Here is a 17,210-nt window from a genome sequence, read left to right as displayed (position 1 = left end):
ATTATCGCGATTTCTAAGCTCTTGTTACACGAGCCAACTCTTCAGGAATGCAGCTCTCAAACGAACAAATCGATGAATAAACAAATTAAACATCCTAATCGATAGAGAAGACGAACCCTCGTCAAGCTGAACGAGAGCTGAGCGTCTCGCGGAAAAAGGAAGAAGAAGTATATATACGGCCAAACGAGAAAGGCGAACAACGACCGGGAGCGCAATTACGCGGGAATTCGTTGCGCTCATTCGAAATCAATGCGGCGTACAGCATACATATATACCGTATGCGGCAGAAGCAGACGCGTACGTACTCGACGCGGGGGAGGCAGAAGTCGAGAGAGGGAGAGCTGAGCGTGCTCGGTTAGCGAGAACGCGTTTCGCTCCAGCCTTGATTGGTCTCAATCTTCTCCAATCTTTCTTTCTCTCTTGAGTCGTAGTCGTCGTCGTCGTCGGCGGCGGCGGCGGCGGCGGCGGCTGTAGCAGCTCTCGTTCCCTCTCGCATATAATAGAAATTTAAGCCCCTTTGCTGTCTATGCCGAGGCCGAGTATACTATGCGGACATGTCGCGCGGGACGCCTTCGAGGCTCATTTAAGCTGCGAGCTCTATAATAAATATATTTTTTCATCTTTTTTGGGATGTCAAACGCTAATCAGTCTCGAGATCTGAGTTTAATCTTCAGCGAAATCACGAATATTACGTTTTGCGCATACGGTTATATCTACGAAATCGTAAACACAGTTTGCTATAATAATCAACGGAAAATTGCAATCTCGAGTCGGCTGAATGTGAAATTGTGAATCAGACTCGCAACTGGCGCGTAGGACGTAGAGAGAGAGAGAGAGAGAGAGAGAGAGAGAGAGAGAGAGAGAGAGAGAGAGAGAGAGAGAGCGCTCGCGGTTTATCAAACGCCTCGGATATATAATCGGCGTCGTTATGCCGCAGGTTATTGCCCATTGTCCCCAGTGTGTGCGTTTTTCTTGAAATAATACAGTTTTTTCCATCATTTACGTGGAGGAAATCTGCGTAGAAGGTACTTAATTGCAGTCCGCCAATCAAGTAGGCATCGTGTTTACTCTCTCGATCATAAAATCGAATATAGACCGACGTATACAATAAAAATGAAACTCGACATTAGTATTCTCCGTCTTCAGCCCTGGCAATTATACCCGCCATAAAACGCATGACGGAGAAACCTGCACTGAGATCGGACAAATAGAAAAAAAAAACACACACACACAAAAAGAATAATCCTACTGCGACGACTGCAGACAAATTACTTCAGTCCGCGTCCGTAAAACAGGTTTCTTTTCGATATTTATTTCTGAAAGAGGAAAAAGCGACGTGGAAAATGGGGCAGCTTTGTATAAAAGCGCGCGGACATTTCGCGCGGTGACCGATCATCTCCTCCCCTTGTACATCCATGCGTGGGCACTGGGCACGCATTGAACGGCGTAAATCTCGCTCCTCTCTTATATTCCGGGCAGATCTCTGGCACTCGGATACCCGATGCACTGGGCGATGCCTCTATATTTAGCTCTCGTCTCCACCCTCTGCTTCTCCCCTATACGAAACTTTAAGATTCTATTAGTCGTACAGTCCGTGAGAGAACTGCGCGTCGCGGTACCTTTTGGAGCGAGTGCGCTCATTTTTTTTTTAATCTTCAAAAACTGCGTTAGATAATTTTTTGAAAATTTTTAACATTTCAAAATATGAGCTCTATGCGCTTACGTCAACGAACTGAGAAAATTTTGTAAAAGCCTGTACAGCCCCCAATAAGCGGCGAGAACGGTAGCCAGTCACGAAGACGTTTTATACACCCACCGCATCCACACATAAGTATACGAGAGAGCTGAGCGCATAGAAAAAAGGGGGCACCTGCGCGCGCGCGTCTCCCGCGGCTTTGTGTACACCCCGATGCAGCGTATACATTCGAGTGTCCCTCCCCTCTCTCTCTCTCTCTCTCTCTCTCTCTCTCTCTCTCTGTCTACTAGAACCTGTTGCACGCCGAGGAGAAAGAGAGAGAGAGAGAGCATGTGCGGGCCGCATTCAACCACTTTGGGCTCTTCCCGTCTCGGATTTTCGAGGCTGTATTTAGAATCGTAGCGTACGCTCACTCGCATCACGTGTGTACTCTGAAGGAATATAGTCGGGGCTTCCATGTACCGCCTACACACGATCCGGCAGCTGCTGCTGCACCTTCACGATTCTTTTACCCGATGGACCGTTCACTTCTCTATTATACGAGCCTTCGAGCCTCTCGCGCGTTATGTGTGTGTGTGTATGCTTATGGTGATGCAGCCGATGTCCGCGTGCTCGAGCGCGGTTCCTTTTGAGGAAACTGTTTGCACTGCGCTTACTTACGGGGGTCCGAGAGAGAGAGAGAGAGAGAGAGAGAGGGAGAGAAAGAGCAAGTGGTTTTTCCTGTCCCGGCAAGAGTTGTATAAAGGGTCGGCTGAGAAGCGTTTTTCGATGCGTTGGAAATTCGCCGTTTATTGTAGATCAGATGAAAACTATTAATTTACAATTTTTCCAGTTTCGCTACAACAATACTTTCCACCTCACGCACACATCGCATCGGACGCTATTAGAAAAGAATTTAGCACGCGTTTTGTCGAAAATTCCCGCTTCCCATGACCCGCGCACTGTTCGCCTTCGCCTTCGACTTATTATCCTCTCGCCCTCCTCACCTTCTTCCCATTCTCCGCGTCTTTCTCGACTCCCTTTCCCTCTGCACGCTGCATCAATTTTAACGGTTCTCAAAAGCACACGTTTCTCTCGCTGCTTCGCCTGCACGAGTGTGTAAAATTACCGCGTCGCGTAACACTGACCCCTCGGGTTCCGAATCCTTCTCTCCCTCTATTCGCTCTATCTCTCTGAAAGGGAAACCGTGCGGGCGATGATGATGGTGTACCTTTCGAGGGAATTTTTTTTTTCTGTATGAACGCGTTTTTTTTTATACGTATAGACGGAAAGGCGGAGTGAATACGGGTTGCTCTGATGGATGATGGATTTTCGGACGGGGGCGAGTAGTCTGCTTTATTACCGGGCTATTCGCTTTGCGGGGCGATTGGCTTTTTATTGGGGCCGGTTATGGGGCTCTCCGTGGAGAGAAGTTTACGCTCGATTTGGAAAATATTTGACCTCGGGTGTGACGTATAAAAATAAGCAATATAACTCGACTGTTATTCCATTCACTCGGAGTTTCCGAGTGTATAATATCTCTCTCCAGCGGTAGCTACCGCTACCGCGACTAAGTAGACGGAGAGGAGCGCAGTCACGTATCAAAATGTATACACGGCGACGGAAGCATCTCTCTTCACCATCTTCCGACAGCGTCGTAGCGAGAGCTCGAGCCATTTACCCTCTGTTGCTTGCGCAATTTGCATACGCTATTCTTCGCGTAACGCTGCAGGGGTTCAAGATTATAGTTATGTACTCCGTGAAACATTTTTTTTTTTTAATTCTCGACAAACTCGTCAATTATATATTTTTCATCGAGAGCTCTCCGCTTCGAATCGGCCCGCGTGAAAGTATCGAGTTTCACAAGTCGAAAAGGGGCCAACTGCACTGCAGCGCGCGTAATGATAATGCATCGGTATACACACGCGACCGAGATTTGACAACGTCGTCGAGAGAGGCTGTTACGCTCCCGCCTTATTATACATCGTGAAGAAATGTAACGCAGGAGTGAAAGTATAGCTGCCACCGCGTATAGCCGTAATTATTATTATATGCGCGGCGCGTGAGTCGGAAATTTTCGAAAATCATGAGCGAGAGGGCATATAAAAAGTCACCGCCGCCGACAGAGAAAACGATCGGGTTAATTTATGCGCGACGAGCTTTTTCTCCTGGACGAGATCGTCGTAATTATTTAGTGTTTCAGCGTCGAGGCGTATGGTTTTGCAACGATACGGCCATCAGGAAGTTGAATTTATTATTCTCTGGTCTAGAGTTGTATAATTTGGAAAAAGGCGTATAACAGTTGGAGGGCGTTCCGTTAGAGACAGTGGTCCGGGGCTGGAAAAAATTAGGGAACAGCTCGTAATTCTACACTGCAGTCAGATGTCGCGAGGAGAGAGGATTTTCAGGGGCGACACATTTTTTCACTCCACAAGACGCCCATTAGTTATACGCCATACGAGACAAGAAGTATAAGGACTAATGGCAGAGGCGACTTTTGGACAGTCGAGTATAAATAGATTAGAAAGTGTTAAGCTCGACCTTTTTCTCGGAAAGCCAGAGGGAGAGAGATAAGAGACGTAAATGGTTCAGAGCCATAATGATTGGCCGGAGATATTAATGATGCTTGGACACATTCATCAATGCGCTTATAGGAGCGAAAAGAGGCTCGCCTATAAGCCTCGGAGTATAAGCGGATTGTTTATCGTATACTATACTTAAGATAAATGTATTGTGACGATAATGTGCTTTTTTAAAAAAATCTCGTGCCACGTAACGCCGTTGCAACGGTTCTATGCACAAGGAAGTGGTCGGATAGATCGCAGCGCAATTTTTCATGCGAACGTGACTCGCGGAATTCGCAGAAGATCCTTTCGCACGAAATTAAAAAGTCGGGCTTCGCCGGAGCTATCGATGCACGTTATGGAAGCCGTATCGAAGCCCAGTGGGCTGGATACTCGGGAGGAATGTGGCCATCTTTTGTGATACCGGAAGCTCGTCGTTTTCCACGCTCGCTTATAATATTTATTAGTCGTTTTGGGAATTTGGAAATTCAATTCCGGGATTAAGCGTCGATTAATTCTTTTGTTTATGAATGATTATATGCGCGCGTCGCTTTTAATTGGCGGCGAATTTGAATTTCAGTCTACTCTTTCGTTGAAAAATGGCTGTTATTCGTCACGAATAAACAGTAGAAAAGTGAAAACAGACAGTAAGAGAGTTAACACGGTTTTTCTTTATCTCGACACCTACGCGCGTATAAACTCCGAAAAGAGCATTTCGTGCATCCTCACTCGGGGGAGTGAAAGGGGAAGAAGGCCGTATAAAGTATACGGAGAAGATGAAAAAGAAGAGAGCGAAATATCGCCAAATCCTTTCGTGAACATAATATTTTTCAAGATCGCCGTTGGGGACGACGAAAACGCGTGTAAGCGCCGCCGATCCGCCCACATATGGGCAACCGCTTGACTCCCCGGCACTGAGACATAAATTTGAAAAGGAGAAACCGGTAGGACGGTCTACCGCTCCTTCTTCTTTCGCCTCCTCTCTCTCTCTCTCTCTCGTTCCTATTTCCCCCCTTCTGTCCTCTTCTAAATGCACTGTACGCCTCGACACCGGCGCAGTAGTACACCGAAATATTAAAGAGTTTTCAGGAATATAAAATAGCTCGTAAAAACATTAGATTCAACGTTCGACATCTCCTACGATGAAACCTCATATTAAAGACCCTTCTCGAATAGACACACGTATGCGCACGTGCCGTTTGTGCAAAAAAAAAAAACCGGCAGTTAGCGATCTCCAGGCCTAACAGAATAATAGTAGCCCACACCGCAGCCTGTTACATGGGATGGAACCATGACAAAGAAGCGAGCTTGAATATATTCGGGCGCACGCAGACACACACGGACAGGTATAGCCTTGGATCTTAAAGTTGATGCGGTTCTCGGGTTCCGTCTGCGAGCCTGCGGGGCGTAGGTGTATGCGGTTCGCTCTTGTTTTTCCTCGCACGAGTCGAGAGGGGAAATTCTGGTATATGCGCCAAAGTGACTTTGACTTTTTTTGTCAGCCAGAGAAGGGACCCTGCGATGTCAGGAGACGGTTGGGGGTATACTGATGCAAGGGGCTTTGGGCCGGTAGCGAAATTTTCGGTGAATAGCTCTACTTATGGCCCATCTCGAGGATGCATAATGAGCTGCTTTTGTGAGAGCGGAGAAAAGCTCCGAGGGAGTACTCTTTATCTTGGGGACTATGCTGTTGTTCTATTATGGCTTTGTGCGCTGTACAACGGTGTATTGGACCTGTTTACTTCTCCGGAGTTGAAACGTTAGACTAAATTTAGTTTTTGTAATACCCAAGTGCACGATTTGCATAATTCACCGTTCCCGATGTTAATCGGTCGATAGTGTGACACTCATTCGTCGAGACTGCACAATAATTATTCGTTTCAGTCGAAAGCACCCACGCGTGATGTTCCGCGAACTTCCCGGTAAAACCTCGAAATTCACGCTGTATCATATAATATCCCAGCCGAGGGTCGTCTGTACCTGCCTTTGGATAAGAATGTAGTATCATATTCCGCGAAACCTCTCGATGACTCTGATTTTCGTATAAACAGCGAACGGGCCTATAACCCATCGGAATATCTTTGAGCTTATTCCTCTATAATGATAAGTGGCGGTGTCTAGTACACAGGCGCCAAAAATTTAAAGCGACTTTATTCTCTCGAGACAAATTTAGAAAAATCGCAAGAACTGGACTGGTTGCAAAACAGCGCATACAGCTGCGCACGACTATAGTTATTCCGCGGCCTTTCTCTTTCGCGGGGGGGCCTACACTAGAGCTCTTTCCGCCGCGCAACGCGACACCTCGACGGACAGTAGAAAGTGCGCGAGCGAGATAAGCTTTTTTTCGGTTCTGTATAGCCTCACCGGCCCGCCTTTTGCGAGCTGGAAATTTATATACCTATAAGGAGGAGAAAACACGTAAGCAGATTTTCAGCGGATTTCTTATCGCTCGAGTTTTACCGTATAACGATCAGCGGTTAATGACAGTCGACGATTAAAACTGAAATATAAGAGCGATCCGGATGTAGAAAGTGGAGCGAGTTTTGTTCAGTGCGCTTTGGAATGTACGGTTCGATCGAATAATTAACGATTTTTATCGGTAACGCGTCCCCGATCACAATACAGAGGAATCGATGACTCGTGACCGTACACCTCGTCGCTTTCCATCAACGCACATGCACCACGCATATACTAATCGACTAAAAGTCGGGGCGGTTCTAAAATCCCCCCCCCCCCATCGTCCGTTACCGATTTCCCCCTACATAGTACAAGCTCCAACAAAAAAGCCAAAAACGATCGCGTCGCTTCCTCGACCACATACTCATCGACCTCAACTTTTCCTCCTCCTCCTCTTATATTCGCATATAGCGGCAGAAGAAGCGACGCTACATTATACATACGAGAGCGGCGCAACAAAGAAACTAAAGCACACACACAGCACCTACGTAAGGATGATATGCAGCTTCGTCCTCGTCGTCGTCGTCGCAGGGGTAAAAAGGAGCATCGAAGAAATAAGCCGTACGTGTGGGAGGTGTTTGCAGCGCGCATGTGTGTGTGCTTTTTTGCGAAGCCGATGATCGTTTCGCATTATTTATGCATGCGCCGAAGCGATCGTTCTACTGGAACGGCGGCTTGATGGCTGTGGGCTGGATCGAGGCTGATTTTTTAAACTGCGGTTTATGATTGTTGCTGTTTTTAGATAGTTTTGATCGATGTAACTCATAGGTTTAGTGTGGGAGGAAGGGATTCGAAGGAACTTTGGGGAACTGAAATTCCATATACATTCGCCGCGCAGTTTTAATTCTTGCATAATCATCCCCTCCGCGAGTAAAAAACGAGGCTTTACGACGATTCGAAAAAAGTATAAGTAATACGCGCGTACGCCGCGACTGATTCTCGCCGAAAAGCGCAAAAGCGTATATCACATCAGCGATAAGCCCATCGAATAAACATCATTAACGGCCAGGCAGAGAAATACAAAGCTGACGTGTTAATCTGGTTTATAATAAGTGCTCAGCTCCCTCTTCCTTCATATACAGGATTTTTGTCGAGCCTCGCGGCATTAGTAATTCAAGAGCCGTGTATATAGTTTTGCGCGGCCCCATTCTACGCTCGGCTGCGTCGCTGCACATACACGCACACACGTAGAAGAGTAAGTCGATACACGTTATATAGGCTGCGCCGCGGCTCGCTCTCGATAATACGCTCGATAAGTGCGAGCGCAAAGATAAATCTCTCTCTCTCTCTCTCTCTCTCTCTCTCTCTCTCTTACGGCCCTGCCCTGTGTGTGTTGCTTCTTGCTCTTGGCCTCGCTGTGTCCTTTTCCCGCAACAAAGGCGATACCAATGGACGATATGCGCGCGCCTTTATTTTCTTACCTTATCTGCGAGCAACGGAGGGTCTTCTGCGTTAGGATATATCCGAGAGAGTGAGCACACAATGGCGAGTGTCTGTACACGTATATTGTGTGCGCCAACGGACGCGTGTGTTATATAGGAAATTTTCGTCGTCGTTCTCAGTTTCCTCGAATTCATACCCATGGAATAATAGCATAAACGATATTACACCGTGTATAACACACACGCACGGGATCATATAATAATCCCGGAGATCAAAACAGATACCTTATCTGCGCAGCAGCTGAAGAAACCAGAAACTCGCGCGTGTACCTACACGCGTGTGCGCAGCGCAACGAACGAAGACGAGAGAAGAAGAAGACGAAAGATCTCGCGACTACTACTTATGTACACACCACACCTCTACGTTTCAGCCACGCGCCGATCGTGTAGCTACACGGCTGCTGCTGCTGGATATAATATACACACACGTACACACACACGGCGGCCGGAAACGCATCCTAGGGCAAGACGCCGCTTTGGACCACTGCGTGGAGGTAGTAGTAGAGCCGAGAACCGGATCGCGGTTTATGCTCGCTTGGGGTATACATAATAACCCTGTTCCTCTCCGCAGCTCGACGACGACTTTATATTACGCGTGTCTGTATAATAAAGCGCGAATGTGTGTGTTTGGGTGTGTGTGTGGCTGCTAAACGAGGTATATGTTTGGAGGATCCTTTATGCAAAAACTTTCCGAAAAAGTCCGCGAATAATCACCATAAAAGATGACAAGCGCTCGGAGGCACAATCTAGAGTGGGAGGGTATACGTACGCGGAATATTATACATCCGAAAAGATAATAGCCGATTTATCGTCGAAGAAGGAGAAGAAGAAGAAGAAGCCTCTCCCCTATCATAAATTCCAAATAAATTGCAAACATCCATTAAGAATTCCAAGCTTACGCCGAAACGATTTCTCTATCAACTCGCAAAAAAACGTCATGCGTCATCGACTTTTTCCAAAACTTCAATATAATATCCACACACGCGGGTCAAGGAGAGCCATCAGGACAAAGCTGCGGTAGCAGGAAAAACGAGAGCTAGGATCCAACTCCTTCTCCAAAAAAATAAAAATAAGTATAGTCGGTACCGCGGCTTTCGATATATATAGGTACAGCGATCGGAAACGGGGATAAGCGGGGGCGCGCCGCACTGCTCTTTCGAGAAGAATGAGCCAATGCGTAAGTTCAGCGCCAAAAAACGCACGTCATCCCCCCGTGGCTCCTACTGCACTGCACACATATACACGCGCAGAGAGCCAAGAGCGAGAGACGAAACTGTATATATAAGGCGCGCGGGGTGTGTATCGAGGCTCCACTGCATTATGCATGAACGCGCGAGCGAAGATCGTTAAAATCGGCTTCTGCTGCTTTCGAGAGAGAGAGAGAGAGAGAGAGAGAGAGAGAGGGATATGTAAAACGGAGAGACGCTTGGAGGTATTATATATTGTATAGAGGGGGATGCTGCTGCTGCTACCGCTTTTTGTAGTTTTCTGGTGGATAGAAAAAAATGAACCGTACGCACAGTTGTAACCTCATCGGCTTCTTCTTTTCAGGAGTTGCAAGAGATACGCGATTATCGCGGAGTATAAGGAGCACAAATTGGCCGCGCGTGCGCCGATCGATTTCACGCCTCTATCTTTTGCGAATAATTTAAATAACAGGATATAAATCTCGGTACAGGCGCGCGTTCGAAAGTAACCATACACACATCAGAGTCGGAGCTGCGTTGCGTGAGTATACGTCCAAGTGAGTCGCAAAGAGAGAACGCGCCCATATTTCGCAGAACCGCCTCGCAGCTTACACAGAGCCAGGCTCTATACGTACTATATCCTACAAAGGACACGCGCGGAGCGGCGTAGAGAGAGAGAGAGAGAGAGAGAGAGAGAGAGAGAGAGAGAGAACGACCGGAATAGAGGAGATAAGAAAAGAGCAGAGAGAGAAGCCTGGTCTGAAAACCGGTTGAATTATAATACCGAGGCGGGCGCATGCGCTGCTCCGCTGAGTCACCGAACGCCGCCCTCTCCACCGATGTATATTACATGCACACGCGCGCTCGCGAGCTGCATACGGAGAGTCATCTTTCTCTCTCTCTCTCTCTCTCTCTCTCTCTCTCTCTCTCTCTCTCTCTCGTGCGTGCAGAGCCGCTTGTCGCTGTATACCTATATACGCACAAAAAAAGAAGAGCGGCTTGGATGTACAAAGTCCGATCGAGCGTGAAAATCTTACGCCGCGATTTCCTTTTGTGTGCAGTTCGGCCCGACGACTTTTTTCGAACCTGTTGGAAATAACGCTGCAGCCTCGGGAGGTGCGAGAGTTTACCTTTTTCGGGGAGGACTGCTGCTGCTGAATTTTTATTAGGCTGCACTCGGGGATGCGCGTGTTTGTGTGTGTGTGTATATGGGAGCTGTTGGGCTTCCGGTGGACGACGAGGTGTTGGCAGGAATTTTTCTCGGATGCGAGAGGTTTATTTTGTTTTTGGAGCTATGGGCGAGAGGTCTACGAGCAGGTGATTTCGGGGGAGATTATTGAGAGTCACGCGTTGGAGTTGACGCTGATGGTGCTTTAGGGCGCCGTTATGCCGCTCGTTTGTATATTCGGATGAGTTCGAAGGATTTTAAAATAAAAAAAAAAAAATTATCCAGATCAAAATCCACACACGCACGAGCGAGCTATCCATCAGCCGATCGCGCAGAGCGCGAGTCATTACGCGAAAAACCAGAGCTACTCCTCTCGCTCGGCAGATACATATCTAAACCGCCGCCCGCGCTCGCGCCGCGAGAGATTTACGGCGACACGCGGCAAAACGAGACTCGACTCTCGCGCGGCCGAAAAAAGAGCGCCGACGAGACGCGCCAACGCCCTCGGCGAGATTCATAATTCCATAGCCTGCTCTCTCGTGTATACCTCTATACACGCGTATGTAAAGTTATAGAGGTATATAAAATCTCGCGACGCGACGCAAATCTCGACGCGTGTGGGTGCGGCGCGAGGCCATTGTTATATGCCGCTCGGCGAGCGCGCGAGCGAGAAAGGGAGCAAAAAGCCGAAGACGCTTGTCGTTTCGATATAAGGCCGCGCGTATTATATATACGTATATCGCTGCTTCTTCTTCTGCTTCGTGTATATATGTATATTCCATTGTACGCAGATACGCTGCGGAGGGAGGGAGAGGGCAGCCCCCATTGTTTATGCTAAACGCTCATGGATCAAATTTATGCAGGCCCTTTCTCGCCCTTCGTAATTCTCTTATATTTCTGCGGATGCGATGTTTTTGTTTCTTCATTGGTTTTTGGTGGTTGCACTTTTTACGTGATTATAAAACAAAATTCGCAGATATTTATACGGTATATTGTATGCTCAGCTTATTACTTTTCCCGAGGACACGCGTAAGAGTTTTATCGCCACTCGAAGAATCTCGCACAAGAAATCAAGCGTTTTCAGCTCCACCTATATACTTAAAATCGCACCAAAAGCAGCCAACAACAATAGCATAACCAACTTTATACACACACTGCAAGTCGAGCCAAATCCGCACTACAAAAGAAGAGAAAGGAGGTCCGCGCGCGCGAAAGGCGCAAATCGGAAAGAAGAGAAAAACCGCGAGAGCTCCTTATCGAGATCAGAAGCCGAGAAGGAGAATGGCCTGAATCGCGAACTCGGGCGTTTCCGTTCGCCACTGCTCGCTTCGTGCAGCGTGTACGCAGCGCGGAGAACCGTTCGCGACTTTCTGCGCGCCGGGGGAACTAGGATTCGACGCTCACGTTTTCTCGCGCGAGCATAATATACTTGCACACACAGTGGGTTGGTTTTTTGATTAATAAATAAATCCTCGTTTTTATCTCAAATTTGTTTGCGATCAAACTGCAATAAATCGTAGTAATAAAAAATAATAATTCATACAAGAAAATATAACTGAATATCTTGCAATCATTTACATTTTCTTACAACATCTTAATACCGTTTATTATATCATACTTATTTACATCTTCTTACGTTTGTTTACATATATTTTAAATTGTCCCCAGGGTTGCAAGGCATACACACAACGATTCCTTGGAATTTTCCTTCCTCATCAATTTTCCAACTGGAGAGGATTGTCAAACTCGGTGTATCAGCTGTTCACTTCATACAGACGCCTGCCAGCGTCACCTCACATTCCGACTCGTTCGCTAATAATCGACGAGTACTTATACCGTGAAAAATGTTCGTTAACCGTTGGATGAAACTGTTGAAACACCGGCCAGCAAATAACGTAGAGGATGATTCTTCCATAACTCTGGAGGATGCGAAAGCATCTCGAAGCAACAGCGTCAACTCTGAGACGCTTAAAGACGAGAAAACGGCAATGCACAGAGCCATACGTGTTTTCAAGGGAAACACGAAAGTGGCGAAAATGTTGCAAGACCTCGGCTTTGAAAAGAGTGCCAGCAATTCCAATAGGAATCTTCGAGGGCCAGTAGACTCCGACAAAAATTAATAGTATAATTTATTCTCTCAATATCTGAAAGAGTGAACAGTCACTGCGATTAGAGGCAAAATTGAGTCGCTCTTTGCGAAGATTTATCATGAAGTGATTTCTCACTCTTTCAGATTTAGAGAGAACTGCAGAGAGACACTGTAACACTGGTGACTGAGGTTATGATATGTATTTAATTTTAACTTTGTCTTTAGAAACTTTTCGCCCACATCATACTACGTATATTTTCTATTATTTATTTTCAAATACATACTTTCATACGCGAAGTCGCATGAGTTTATCTTAATTTATTTATATGATCCGAACAATTCCATATAATCAAATGCTTGATCGTCCAGTTCCTCTTAGTAAATAATCAACATTTACGTACTCTGTATTGTATAAGAAAACCGTTAAACGAATCCCATGGATTATTTGTTTTTATTAATATTCACTAATTTATCTATTTATTTATTACAGCCTACAAAGCTTTCCATTGATCTGTATATAAAACTTGGTCATCAGTTTTTGCGCGGCGGCTCTAGATAAAAATGTACCGATATATCTCAATGTCGAGAATACAACAGACCAATGACCCTTAGTCTGCCAAGTTGCTAGACCCTTGCAAAGTGGTCTCGCTCTATAATTTATCACAGTTAATTAATTACGGATGATAATTCGCAAACAATGTATACATTCGAAACAACTTAATTTGTAATTGCCATTGAGTCTGTTAATATAATTTTTGCACAATAATGGAGTCTGTTTGGGTTCGGTATTTTTCGATAAATGATCCCCATCATCGTTTCATACAGGGATAAAGTGTGTGTGTGGGTGCAGAGAACGTTAGAAATCTAGGAACCGCGAGTAGCAAAGGAAACGGCTGTGATACGAGAACGCGATGTCGTGACATCCGCTATTTTCGTGTTATTATACATCGTGAGAGACGTGAATTCGTGGGCACCTAATGCGCACGCGGAATTCGTTCACGTGATATGATGGATTATTTCTCTTAACTTATCGCGCGCACGTTAGATTTAACTCCGTATATTTCTAGATTAAACAAAAAACTCGCTATTTAAACATTGGCTATTAAATCTCAAGCTTCGCTCGATCGCGACCCGGTTAATGAGAAAGCATCCAAAGCACGCTCAGAGTCGGAGCAATCGTGCGCGGTGATTACTGAAGAATGCGCATACAAGTGGAGCAATCATTACGCACTTCTAAGACATGCGCGTCGATGAATGTCTCGGGTTCAATGTGACGTCCTATACATATGCATTTACAAATCTACTTTCTAGCAGACATATAAACCGATCGGTCAGGGCCGCATATTCGCGACCCTCTCGAAGAACGAGCGCCAGACTAAAAAGGAGCCCATTGTGCCAGCCCCTTATCGGCCTCTACGGTTACTCAAAGGCTCTGCCAACAATCGCCGACACGAAAATTAAAAAAAAATACTCACCGATGACCCCCCGCGCTGTCCTCTCGAGTAACCCATCGATGTATATGTATATGTATAAATCGCTCGATCGCTCGCGTCCATCATATACGGAAAGGAAAAATGATATACGAGTGGGTTCCGGAACGAGAGATGCGCGTGTGTGTGCAGTTGATTAAATTTCACAAATTAGTCGGCAGAGCTTACCATACGCACAGCTCTCGCACATCAGGCAGCTCTCGAGAAAGAGCGAGAGAGTTTCGAGTTACAGCAGCGCGTGTATTGCTCTTATTCTCTCTCCGTCCGCGGACACGCATGCGCGAGGAGGATTGTATTACCGTGCCACGCAAAATTTATTTATCCTCGCCACTGCCACGGATGGTTAGAAAAGCACAAAGCGGAGAGAGGCCGGCCGCGGCTGCGCTCTTTTTTCGGTCTTATTTGGGCGATTATTATTGCGAGGGAGAGAGCGACGCGTTTATTTTTCTTGTATGTGCTGCTGCCGCCGCTTCGGCGAACGTAAGCCGAGATGTTGATTAATCAGCTTCGGCTCTGGATTAGCCTCAGCTCCGGACGTTGTTATCTTAATTCGTTCGTATAATCACGCGCGAGTGTACTCAGGGGGTGTGTGAGCTCTCTCGAGGAAGTCGTGGATTTGTTTTTTGCGCGACGATGGATGTTTTCATTTAAACGCATATGTATAAAGCGGATATGCTCGGATTTGCCTTCTGACGGGTAATTCGACACCGCCTCTGCCTTCCAAACTCGAGTGCGTTGAAACGATTTCGCGCGAGGTTTAGTGCGATCTTGCTGCTTCGATCTGGTTTATACACGCATCTGGTGTGTAACTCGAGATGCGCTGGAATTTTCGAACGAACATCATAACGCTGAGCCAATCCGACTGCGCGATGAGTTCTCTCTAAAAAATAATCGTGTGAAATAATAAAACCGAGACTTATCAGTATGCCAACAGCGCATTTCAATCTCGCCGCGGCAAAATATACGAGCGCGAAGAGCAGCGCTTAACGGTAAACGTTTAAAAGCCCCGGCACACTAGCAGCGGCTAAAATTTATTATATACGTAAAGTGTATGTGTACAGAAGCGCAGCGCGCGCAGGTTCGACGCTTTCAACGCGATTCTTCTTCCTCAGCCGAGTAAACAGCGCATATCCCTGCTGCGTATACACAGCTTTCGAGCAATTATCGCTCGCGCGCGAGCCATTTATATCGCGCCGGAGATGATGCGTATTTCGAAAAGGTATATACACAAGTGCGGCGACGGACAGCTATTAGCGCCTGTTAGCACCCGATGCCGAGTGACGAGCCTTTGACCCGAGTGTATAGTCCGCCGACGTCGACGACTACGACGTAGCATCAGCGACGCCTGTAATTTTCGAGATAAGAAAGACGCGCGCGTATAACGTGTTTTCCCCTCTCTCTCTCTCTCTCTCTCTCTCTCTCTCTCTATACTCAGGATATATTTTTACGTCTGCGCGGTTTACGGCTATATGCCCTCGCCGCCGCGGAAAATCTCTTAGCGTGATAATTTGCGGGAGTAGCGATGGCTTTTTATCGCTCGCTCGCGGAGAACTGTTTTTTCCTCTTGAAAATATCGTTTTTTGTTGTTGATGAGATGCAAACAGCTTGAGTTTATAAATCTGCTATTTTTATCACGCAATAATATTCGCAATAACGATGTCGCGAAGAGACGGCTCGAATTTTGGAAAACGAAAAACGAGTTTTTGAATTCATAACAGGAATAATAATACGAAATATACGAGCGGCGCGTGAATATTTTATAGTCGCTCGTTTCGAAAGCCGTTCGAGTGAAAGAAAGAACAAAAAATTCACGTAAACCGCACGCGCGTGTATAAAGAGGCTCTGACGTACGCTAGCCACGTCGATCGGATAAATTATGAAATTTCTGTATGAAACGCGGCCGACGATTAAGGCGAAGGAACGAAACGAGCAAAGTCAGTACTTTGTATTTATAGAACGAGCTGCGCGACGAGTTTGAATTCTGGAACGTGTCGCGCTCGTAAATACACGAGGCCTCGGATATATATCGCGTCACTTCCTAGAAAATCCATATCGTACTTGAACTCTTGAAAGACGCGGCTCTCTGTGCTCCTTTCAGATATAATGTACACTGTGCGGACGTAGGATTGATTTATAATTCTCGCCTCTGTTCTAGAAAACTACGCAAAACAGCTATAAAAAAAAATCAAGAAATATTCATCGAATCCACTTATTCCGAGCCCACGCATAATAAATAACGTCTCTCCGAAGATGAAGTAGCTCGTTAAAAACTTATAGACGCGAGCTGAGAGTGAGGGAAAGGGAACAAGGAGACGAAAGCGCAACTTTCGTATATATAAGTATCAGGGCCAGCCGCGGGAGAAAAACGCGATTCTCTCCTCTCCGCGGTATGTATCCGCATACCTATACCTTGTGGCCGAGGATATACGTGCGCGTGTGGGATTCGTAGACCTCCGCGGAATCTTTTTTGGAATTTCGTGAGCTCGGCTGTTTGCGACATTCTTCCTGGATCGGTAATTAAAGCGCTGAGTCGACCCCGTCGATTGCTTTATAAACGTTGTGTCTTCTATTTAAAATCCGTCATATCACAGTATTTTAAAATAGCAAAAATATTCAAAAACATCGGCGCCCATTCTTTACTCCCTACGTATTTTTTCTCACATCTTCGCCGACATTCTCTCTTATTCCGTCCCCACAATAAATTTCAATTGCCAACCCCAAGACTTCTCCGAGAAAACCCTCGTGCGTGATCTTTTTACTCCGATGCAAAATCCAACGCAAAACCTTCTGCGTACACCTCCCGGAATCATCTCCATAAGCTCCGAACGTATAATAAGCGCTGCACACATACAGCGCGGCGAGACTTGAAAGCCAGGGCAAGAAACGATCTCCCGAATAGGCAAAGCGAAGTCGAAGAAGCCCTAAAGAAGAGTCTCTCTCTCTCTCTCTGCTCTGCCTCCCTTATACACTATTCCAAAGCGACGAGCAGAACCGAAAGAAGAAACTGGACAACGACGACGACGACGACTCGTTTCGTCTATATCTATATATGTAAAAGTAGCCGCTGCACACACGCATCGCGGGGGGACCGGTTTATTTAATTCTCTTTCGCGACTGCATAGCAGAGCGCGAGCTCGT

The 17,210-nt window shown here is 46.4% G+C and overlaps 1 protein-coding gene and 1 long non-coding RNA gene across 2 annotated transcripts in view; one reads left to right on the top strand and one right to left on the bottom strand.

Annotated features, from left to right (window-relative positions):
- The window catches only part of LOC100124057 (intersectin-1), an 80,003-nt gene that overhangs the window by 36,453 nt on the left and 26,340 nt on the right, over nt 1-17,210 (bottom strand). The window lies entirely within an intron of this gene.
- On the top strand, nt 10,406-13,348 carry LOC103317830. Its single transcript, XR_513024.4, has 2 exons — nt 10,406-11,937; nt 12,162-13,348. It is a non-coding gene; the product is annotated as an uncharacterized LOC103317830 (long non-coding RNA).

The sequence above is a fragment of the Nasonia vitripennis genome, chromosome 5, assembly GCF_009193385.2.
Source record: "Nasonia vitripennis strain AsymCx chromosome 5, Nvit_psr_1.1, whole genome shotgun sequence".
In the NCBI taxonomy this organism is placed as follows: domain Eukaryota; kingdom Metazoa; phylum Arthropoda; class Insecta; order Hymenoptera; family Pteromalidae; genus Nasonia; species Nasonia vitripennis.
The sequence above is the reverse complement of the archived record's forward strand: the minus strand, read 5'-3'. Positions and strand labels throughout refer to the sequence as shown.